The 8,882-nt window shown below is 45.2% G+C and overlaps 1 long non-coding RNA gene across 2 annotated transcripts in view; it reads left to right on the top strand.

The window, feature by feature from the left end:
• The first annotated feature begins 5,176 nt into the window (after positions 1 to 5,176).
• Positions 5,177 to 8,882, top strand: part of LOC149469522 (uncharacterized) — a 141,114-nt gene continuing 137,408 nt past the window's right edge. For both annotated transcript variants that reach the window (XR_016311558.1, XR_016311559.1), the window contains exon 1: positions 5,177 to 5,295. This is a non-coding gene — a long non-coding RNA (uncharacterized LOC149469522). The remainder of the gene's footprint in view (positions 5,296 to 8,882) is intronic.

The raw sequence follows: 8,882 nt of genomic DNA, 5'->3' as shown, positions 1-8,882 counted from the left end.
CTTAATGTAGAACTTTAGTCAGAAAATGAAGTCCAGATAGATCACCTCAGGGTGACCCCTTTTGCAGGTATAGTTATGAAAACAAAAAATAAAGTGCCTGTACTATTTAAAATCCAGTAATAAACTGCCTCACCCTGCTCTGCACATTCTCAGTTGCTTTTTATTTTTCAACACTGTGACGAAAATTTAGAGGTCGATCTGCTGACAGTTTAAAGATTTACTGCTGCTCAGGGGCTCTGGGCTTCAGCAAAATGTCAGCCTCCAGCAAGAAGAAACAAACAATGCTGGAGGCAATTTACAGCACACACTAATTTTGGTAGCATAATTATTAATGTGAAATGTATGTTCCTTCCTAAAGAAGATTATTTTTTATCAAGTTATGGGTAAAGTTACACATTGAGAGAGGTGTAAAGACAAGTGAGACCTATGCCTTGCCAAAGAGTTACTGAGTATCCCAGCATTCCTCCAAAGGAGGAATGCAATCAGCCTTAACTCCCATAATGGAAGAGGTCTTCACTCTTCCCTCCTAAGGGAAAGCCCACATAAAGTAGTTCTTGATTACATCCCAATTCCGAATGGCTCCTTCAAAGAGAATGTTTGTTTGTTTTTTTTCCCAGGCCAAATGCCCCCTGCTTGACTAACTCATTACATGTAGCTCCCAATTGTTCCTTATTTGGGAAGACTGCCCCTCTGGTGGAACTAATTCCTTCTGTCCTTCTTTCCTCCTCAGTTGTCCCTCTATTAGGCTGATGTATAGATCCCTAAAAAAATGTATTATTTACATAACTATCAAAAGTGTTTTATTATATTAAACCTTTTGTCTAACCTTCGCATTATTCTATTTTGTTTTGAAAAACCAAAATAAAGGAAAAATTGTGATAAAAATGCTGACTTAGGTTAACCATTCATCTTCATAGTCTGTGTTTACTTGGAGTATGGCAGGAGCATGTTCTTTGCCTAAATACTTCATGCTATATTATGTCCCCCTTTTCTATATAACAATGTTGAGAGGTATGCTTAAACACTGATCAGCCATGACATTATGATCACAATTAAGTGAATAACTTTAATTATCCCAGTACAATGGCATCTGAACGTGGGTGAGATATATTAGGCAACTATTGAACATGTTGTCCCTGAAGCTGATGTGCTGAAATCATAAAAAGTATAAAAAAATGGTCAAGTGTAAGACTTTGCATGACTTTGACGAGGGCCCAATTGTAACAACTGTATCAGAGCATCATCAAAACTGCAGCTCTTGTGGATTGTTCCTGGTCTGCAGTAGTTAGTACCTACCAAAAGTGGTCCAAGGAAGGCAGAGCAGCAAACCAACAACAAGGTCAAGGGCAGCCAAGGCTCACTGATGCATATGGGGGGCAAAGGCTGGCTTGTGTGGTCAGATCCAATAGAAGTGCAACTGTAGCTCAAATTGCTGAAAAAGTTAATGCTGGTTGTGATAGAAAGGTGTAAGAACACATAGTGCATTGCAGTTTGTTGTTTAAGGGGATGTGTAGATCTGGGCCACAGAGCAATGGAAGAAGATGGTGTAGTCTGATGAACCATGTAGATGGCCGAGTGTGTGCTTCTCGTACCTGGGGAAGAGATGGCACCAGGGTGTACTATGGGAAAAAGACAAGCCTGCGGAGGCAGTGATCTTTAGCTGACAAATTGGTACCAGATACCACAGGATAGAGGTATAAAGGTGTACTGGAGTCCATGCCTCAAAGGGTCAGGGCTGTTTTGGTGGCAAAAGAGGGACCTACTCAATACTAGGTAGGTGGTCATAATGGTATTGTGGGTGGTCCTAATATTATGGATGATCAGTGTATACCCTAGTCCTACAGCAAAAGACCCAGGACAAACATGAACTCTAACCCTCTTGTCTGGGGCAGCACCTAAAAAGCTCAATTGCAACCTGCTTATACACACACATCACATTTGTGAAGGTGCCCTACAGCAAGTGAATCGGTATAACAGCCAGGCAAATAGGTCAGCTATTCCAGTTGCTTTAAGTCAAAGAAAACTGATTATAAAATGACAGTGAACAGCTTCATGTATATTTTATGCAACCTAAAACATTTGTTCAAAGTTTTGCATGAATCCACTCACATTTTCACACTTCCAAAGTGCTGCTGACAAAACAATTAGCAGTGCTCCTCCAAAAATGACTATAATCTAGAAATGTGTAAATTACTTATATGCGTACAGCTAAGGCAGGCCTTCAGTTATATAGAGTCTTCTTTCAAACATTTGTTTGGTTTTACCCTTCTACCCCATGCAAAAAAATAAAATCTTTCTCGCTTTTCTTGTAACCATTACAGCTGAAGTTGGCACCTCGGCTTTGTAAAACCTCCCTTACCACTTTGTAAGCTTGTTAAACAATGGATTGTCTGTGTGCCAGCCTCTGTCAATGCTTTCTCCTCTTCTGCAAGTGCAGTGGTATGGGCAAAACTCAATATTTACCACAAGCTGCCTGCTTTAGATTTACAATTGCTGACTTTAGGTTGTGAACTGGTGGAGTCTGTATTGTGTTTTCTGAATATTGTATCACTATACAGAAAAAGAGTAAGCTTTGGCAGAGACTGTCAAGGGCGTTGAGGGGGATTTTAAAAACCGTATAGAATGAGGATGGCCAAGGAGTTGTATAGTGAATGTTCAAGTGACAGAGCTAGTATACAGTGTCTACAATATATCACTCAGTTAGCTTTATCCTTGCCTGATGTTAGTAGTAACTCATAGCTAAGGCCTTGGTTTGTATACAGTGACTAGTATATATTATCCCTCTAACAATGTATACTGCCCCTAGGCTGGCAACCACACATAGCCATGGCCTGGGTTAGTATATAGTACCTGCTATATATTGTCCATCTGATGTTGTACTGCCCTGAACTTGGCAGTAGCCAACCCAAGGCTTGGGTTAGTATCCATTACCTACTATACAGTATGTAGTCCATTACAGTGTCCTGTTCCAATGTTGGCAGTCACACATAACAAAGTGTTAGTAAGTAGTGCTTACTATATATTATCTATCTGAGAGTTTCTTACCCCAATGTTGGCAACCACACATGGACAGGACCTGATTTAGTATATACTATATATTGTCTAGCTGACTGTGTCCTTCCCTGATGTTGGCAACCACACATAGCCCAGGCCCAGGTTTGTATACAGTGTTTACTACTGTGTATATTGTGCAGCTGACTATGTCCTACCCTGATGTTGCCAGTAACAAATAGCCAAGGCCCAGGTTAGTATGTGGTGTCTGCTATTTATTGTCTAACTGACTGTGTACTTCCCTGCTGTTGCTGGTAACACATAGCCAAGGTCCGGGATAGTATATGGTGTGTACTATATATATTATAGCTGACTGTGTCCTACCCTGAGGCTGGCAGTAACACATAGCCAGGGATTGGGTTAGTATATGGTGTCTGCTATATATTGTCTAGCTGACTGTGTCCTTCCCTAATGTTGGCAGGCACACATAGCCAAGGCCTGGGTTAGTATATGGTGTCTTATCATATATTGTCTAGTTGGCTGTGCCATTCTCTGATGATGCCAATAACACATAGCAAAGGCTTGGGTTAGTATACGGTAGCAAAGGCCTGGGTTAGTATATGGTGTTTGCCATATGTCATCTAGCTGACTGTGTCCTTCCCCGACGTTGCCAGTAACACATAGCCAAGGCCCAGGTTAGTAAACGGTGTCTTTCATATATTGTCTACTTGGCTGTGTCCTTGCCTGACGTTGCCAGTAACACATAGCCAAGGCCCGGGTTAGTATACGGTGTCTATCATATGTCGTCTAGCTGACTGTGTCCTTCCCCGACGTTGACAGAAACACATAGCCAAGGCCTGGGTTAGTATATGGTGTCTATCATATGTTTTTCTAGCTGACTGTGTCCTTCCCCAACATTACCAGTAACACACAGCAAAAGCCCGGGTTAGTATACGGTGTCTACTATATATCGTCTTGCTGACTGTGTCCTTCCCCGATGTTGCCAGTAACACATAGCCAAGGCCTGGGTTAGTATACGGTGTCAATCATATGTCATCTAGCTGACTGTATCTTTCCCTGACGTCGCCAGTAACACATAGTCAAGGCCTGGATTAGTATATTATGTCATCTTGCTGACTGTGTCCTTCCCCGATGTTGCCAGTAACACATAGCCAAGGCCCGGGTTAGTATACGGTGTCTATCATATGTCATCTACTGTAGCTGACTGTGTCCTTCCCCCGATGTTGCCAGTAACACATAGCCAAGGCTCCGGTTAGTATGTGGCAGGGACGGACTGACCATTTGGAAACTCGGGCACTGCCCGAGGGCCCGGGGTCAGTAGTGGGACCCATGAGATGCCCCTGGTACCTTTTTCATAGGCTTTTTTGAGTTTTGGCAAGGACACAGGGGCCCCATGATCCCCTTTTACCCAGGGGCCCCATGAGTTGTCAGTCCACCCCTGGTATATGGTGTCTATCATATGTCACTAGCTGACTGTGTCTTTCCTTGACGTTGCCAGTAACACATAGTCAAGGCCTGGGTTAGTATATTATGTCGTCTTGCTGACTGTGTCCTTCCCCGATGTTGCCAGTAACACATAGCCAAGGCCCGGGTTAGTATACGGTGTCTATCATATGTCATCTAGCTGTGTCCTTCCCAGATGTTGCCAGTAACACATAGCCAAGGCCCGGGTTAGTATACGGTGTCTATCATATGTCATCTAGCTGTGTCCTTCCCAGATGTTGCCAGTAACACATAGCCAAGGCCCGGGTTAGTATACGGTGTCTATCATATGTCATCTAGCTGTGTCCTTCCCCGATGTTGCCAGTAACACATAGCTAAGGCCCGGGTTAGTATACGGTGTCTATCATATGTCATCTAGCTGTGTCCTTCCCAGATGTTGCCAGTAACACATAGCTAAGGCCCGGGTTAGTATACGGTGTCTATCATATGTCATCTAGCTGTGTCCTTCCCCGATGTTGCCAGTAACACATAGCTAAGGCCCGGGTTAGTATACGGTGTCTATCATATGTCATCTAGCTGACTGTGTCCTTCCCCGATGTTGCCAGTAACACATAGCCAAGGCCCGGGTTTGCATACAGCCTGATCCGTGCAGCATCTAGATGGTTAATGAGGCAGAGTGGTATTAATGAGCAGATCTGCCCTCTTTTTCACACCCTAGGTATAAGAATCGCTGGAGACCGAACAATCCTCTCTGATCAAGCTCCGCTCCCTTTGAAAGAGCTTTCTTTCCACATTGCAAGCAGAGAAGGATTTTTTTTTCTTTCCCCTTCATTGTACTGAGTGAGTGTAACTTGATATTTTTCTGCACGTCCCCAGAGGGTTTTTTCCATTACACAGACACTGCAGAATGGTTTGGCTTTTTCTGTGCGTGCTCTGTTTGCCCCCTCCCTTCCCCTCTCCATCTCCCTCCCCCTGGCATGCTTTATCCAGAGGCACATTGTGCAAATGTAACCTTTCAACAGGCCCCGCCTACGCCAGGAAGGCAGCAGGGACAAGGATGGGGAGGAAAAGAGGGGGGGTGGGGGAAGAAGACAGTCAGGCAGCCGGCTGGGAGCTGGAAGGCAGCCCGTTAATCAGAGCAGCCTGACAGTAAAAGCACAGATCCTGGGGAACAGATTTTTCCTTCAAACTCCCTCTTGTGCTGCCTCTGCCTGCAACTTTTTTCTCTGCCTCTCCTTTGTTATTCATTTTCTCCTCCACCATTTGCCTCCTCTGTGCATCTGTCCATGGCTTGCCTTGCTTGCACATCTATTATCCCTCACCCCTGCCCGTTACCTTACTTCATTCGCTGCCGCTATCTGATTGAATTATTTTTCTTTATCCTTGCCAAGCTTTGAGGTGCAGCGCTTGCGGCATGCTTGGCAGTGTTTTTCGACACTGACTAGACCCGTTGGTAGGTAACCAAGTCCCCTTCATAATTAAAGCAAAACTCCAAGCAGATATAAAACACCATTTAATGGATATTCCTCTGAAAGTAATTACGTATTTTATACATACAGATAGCATAAGTACCTGGATCTGGCTTGATATCAGCTTCCCGTCATCCCCTGCACAGCAGCAGTGGGAGAAGGAAGGGCAGCTCTAGCAGCCAATCAGGCTCTGCTGATTACACATGTTCTGACAGGGAACATTCTGACTGGAGGGGAGAGCAAAAATGATGACCTGTGAGCAGGGCCAGATCTGGGGGGGGGGGGGCTCCCTGAGAATGCATAAGCCAGTCTGATGCAGACAGTTGATGTAGGGAAGCACTCTGATGGGGACAATCCATGTAAGGGGCGCTCTCATGGGGACAGCTAATTTAAGGGGGCACTCTGCTGGGGTAATTGGTCATATGTAAGGGGACACGCTGATGGAGACACCTGATGTAAGAGAAAACTATGATGGAGATAACTGATCATATGTAAGGGGGACTCTGATGGGGACCCTGATGTAAGGAGGCACTCTGATGGGAACATCTGATGTAAGGGTGCACTCTGACAGGGACCCTAATGTAAAGGGGTACTTTGTTGGGGACCTTGATGTAAGGGGGCACTCTGATTGGGATATCTGATGTAAGGGGAAACTTTGATGGGGGCATCTGATGTAAGGGGAAAACTGATGGGAACCTGATATAAAGGGGTGCTCTGATGTGGACTCCTGATGTAAGAAGGGCACTCTGATGGGGACCTGGATATAAGGGGGCACAGGTTCTGTTTAATCATCCTATTCTAAAGATAGCCAAATCCATAATAGTCTTTCCAAGGCTATGACACTGCAACAGACTGCCAGTGACTCACACACAGTGTTGACATTCTGCCCCCTGACTTTATTTACTGCACCCCCATATCAGATAGGCTAGATCAGGCCCTGACTATGAGTATGATTCTGCTTCTACATTGTCCAATCAGCAGGATACATCTGGGCAGTGATGGGTAACAGCACTGTATTCCTAAAAGCAGGTCTTCACATAAAAAAGAACTGTACTAATGCAGTCATCCCTACTCCGCAAATGTTAAAAGCAAAAATATATTTTTTGTTTATTTACTTTTTTGCTTCGCACTCCACCCCTCTGCCACCATACTTGCCTAGGTCAGATTGATGTATACTCTGTATATGATGCCTCTTGGGATAGCCACATCAAATATCCCAGGAGTCAGCAGCTTTCAATTGGAGGAGGGTGAGCCTGATCCGTGACATCAGGGGGCTGGCTGCAATAACCTGGAAAAGTCAACCGGCTCCCCATGATGTCAGGGAGGAGTTTGGCTGTGCAGGACCAAGGGAGTGGTTATAATATTTAGGACAACTCAGCATAAAAGATAACAGGCTACACAGTGGCAAAGTGGTTGGCACTAGGGTCGTTGGTTCAAATCCCAGCCATGGCACTACCTGTATGGAGTTTGCTTGTTCTCCCTGTGCCTTTGTGGGTTTCCTCCCACACTCCAAAGACATGCTGGTAGGTTAACTGGCTCCTGTCTAAATTGGCTCTTGTATGCATATGTATGAGCATGACTGATCTGAATGTATAATAAATACGTAAGGCACTGCGGAAATGGTGCTATACAAGTGCTATAAATAAATAAATAATAAGAGAGGTTCAAAAAGCAAAATAATGTAATTATGCATTCATCTGTTTGCCTGAAGTTCAGCTTCAGGATCATGGCCCAAATTTCCACAATAAACTGAATCTGTGAAGAGTGTGATCTTAACTTTAAAGAGTAACTCCACTTTTGTTGAGAAAAAAACATTCCCCTTTGGGTGATCAATGTACATTGCAGGGATTTTTACAAACGTTGTTGCAGATTCTTATCTTTTGTTATTCTGAAGAAATGGCTTGTTTGTCTGCGTCCATGTGCAGAGTGAGTGGGAGTGTCAGGGACCCCAGGCTTTACCATGGCGCACGGGTCAGCGCATGCGCGGTATGCCGGGGCGCACTAGCGTGCGGGCATTAGGACCTGGGCGCCCGCGACGGCAACGGCGGTCGCGCATTCGCACTCGTGATTGCGGACGCGCGCCTGGCACCAATGAGGGCGCAGGGCGCCCTATTTAAACAGGCTATGTCTATGCTCAAGTTGCCGTATGGTCTTTACCTGTATCCTGTGTTTCCTGAGAGATTGCCTTGTTGCCGACACTGCCTGACCCTGATTCGCTGACCGTCTCCTGCTCTGATCCCTGGCTTGTCTGACCATTCTCCTGCCTAATCCTGCACGTTTGATCTCCCATTACCGAACCCGGCCTGTGACCCGTTTATTCTTCTGCCTGCCGCTTGTACCATCCTGCCTCCATCATTACCGACCTGGCCTGTCTGACTTCGCTCACTCTGCCTCCTCACATCAGGCTTTCACCTGCTATATACCACCGGCAAGTGCTTCTACCACAACTGGTTGCACCCAGGGGCCGCGACCTGGTTTTGGTCTGCTCCAAGTCCATCAGGGGCCCTGGTGAACAAGCAGGTCAGGGCTTAGATTCCGTGCCTTGGGGAATCCCGGTCTGTGGAGCGCTAGAGGCTACCGCCGGCTGGTCCATAACAGGGAGTGACTTTATAATTATCAATTAGTTGCTGTACTTGCAGGGTTCTAATGAGGAAAGGTGCAGGGTCTGAATTCCTTTAGACGTGATTTCCCTCCCTTTGGGGGTACCTCACCAAAAATTACACTTCTGTTGCACCAGATGCCCAAAATCTGAGTTGTTACTTAGTCCAGACTACTGAGAAAATCAGTGAGCCAATCACACAAGCAGGAAATTACATGTCTGAGGCATTCTGCACAGCAACTGTGTACAGAATGCCTCCAGGTTGCCATATTGCATTGCATTAAATTTTACAGAAAATAACAGATGCTGAAAAAGGTCATTTTTAGTAACAGCAAATTGCTATATGACTTGTGTCGCAA

The sequence above is a fragment of the Staurois parvus genome, unplaced genomic scaffold (genome assembly GCF_062004578.1).
Source record: "Staurois parvus isolate SC_StPar_1 unplaced genomic scaffold, SC_StPar_1.0 ptg000068l, whole genome shotgun sequence".
In the NCBI taxonomy this organism is placed as follows: Eukaryota; Metazoa; Chordata; class Amphibia; order Anura; family Ranidae; genus Staurois; species Staurois parvus.
This window is presented reverse-complemented; position numbering and strand designations above follow the sequence as displayed.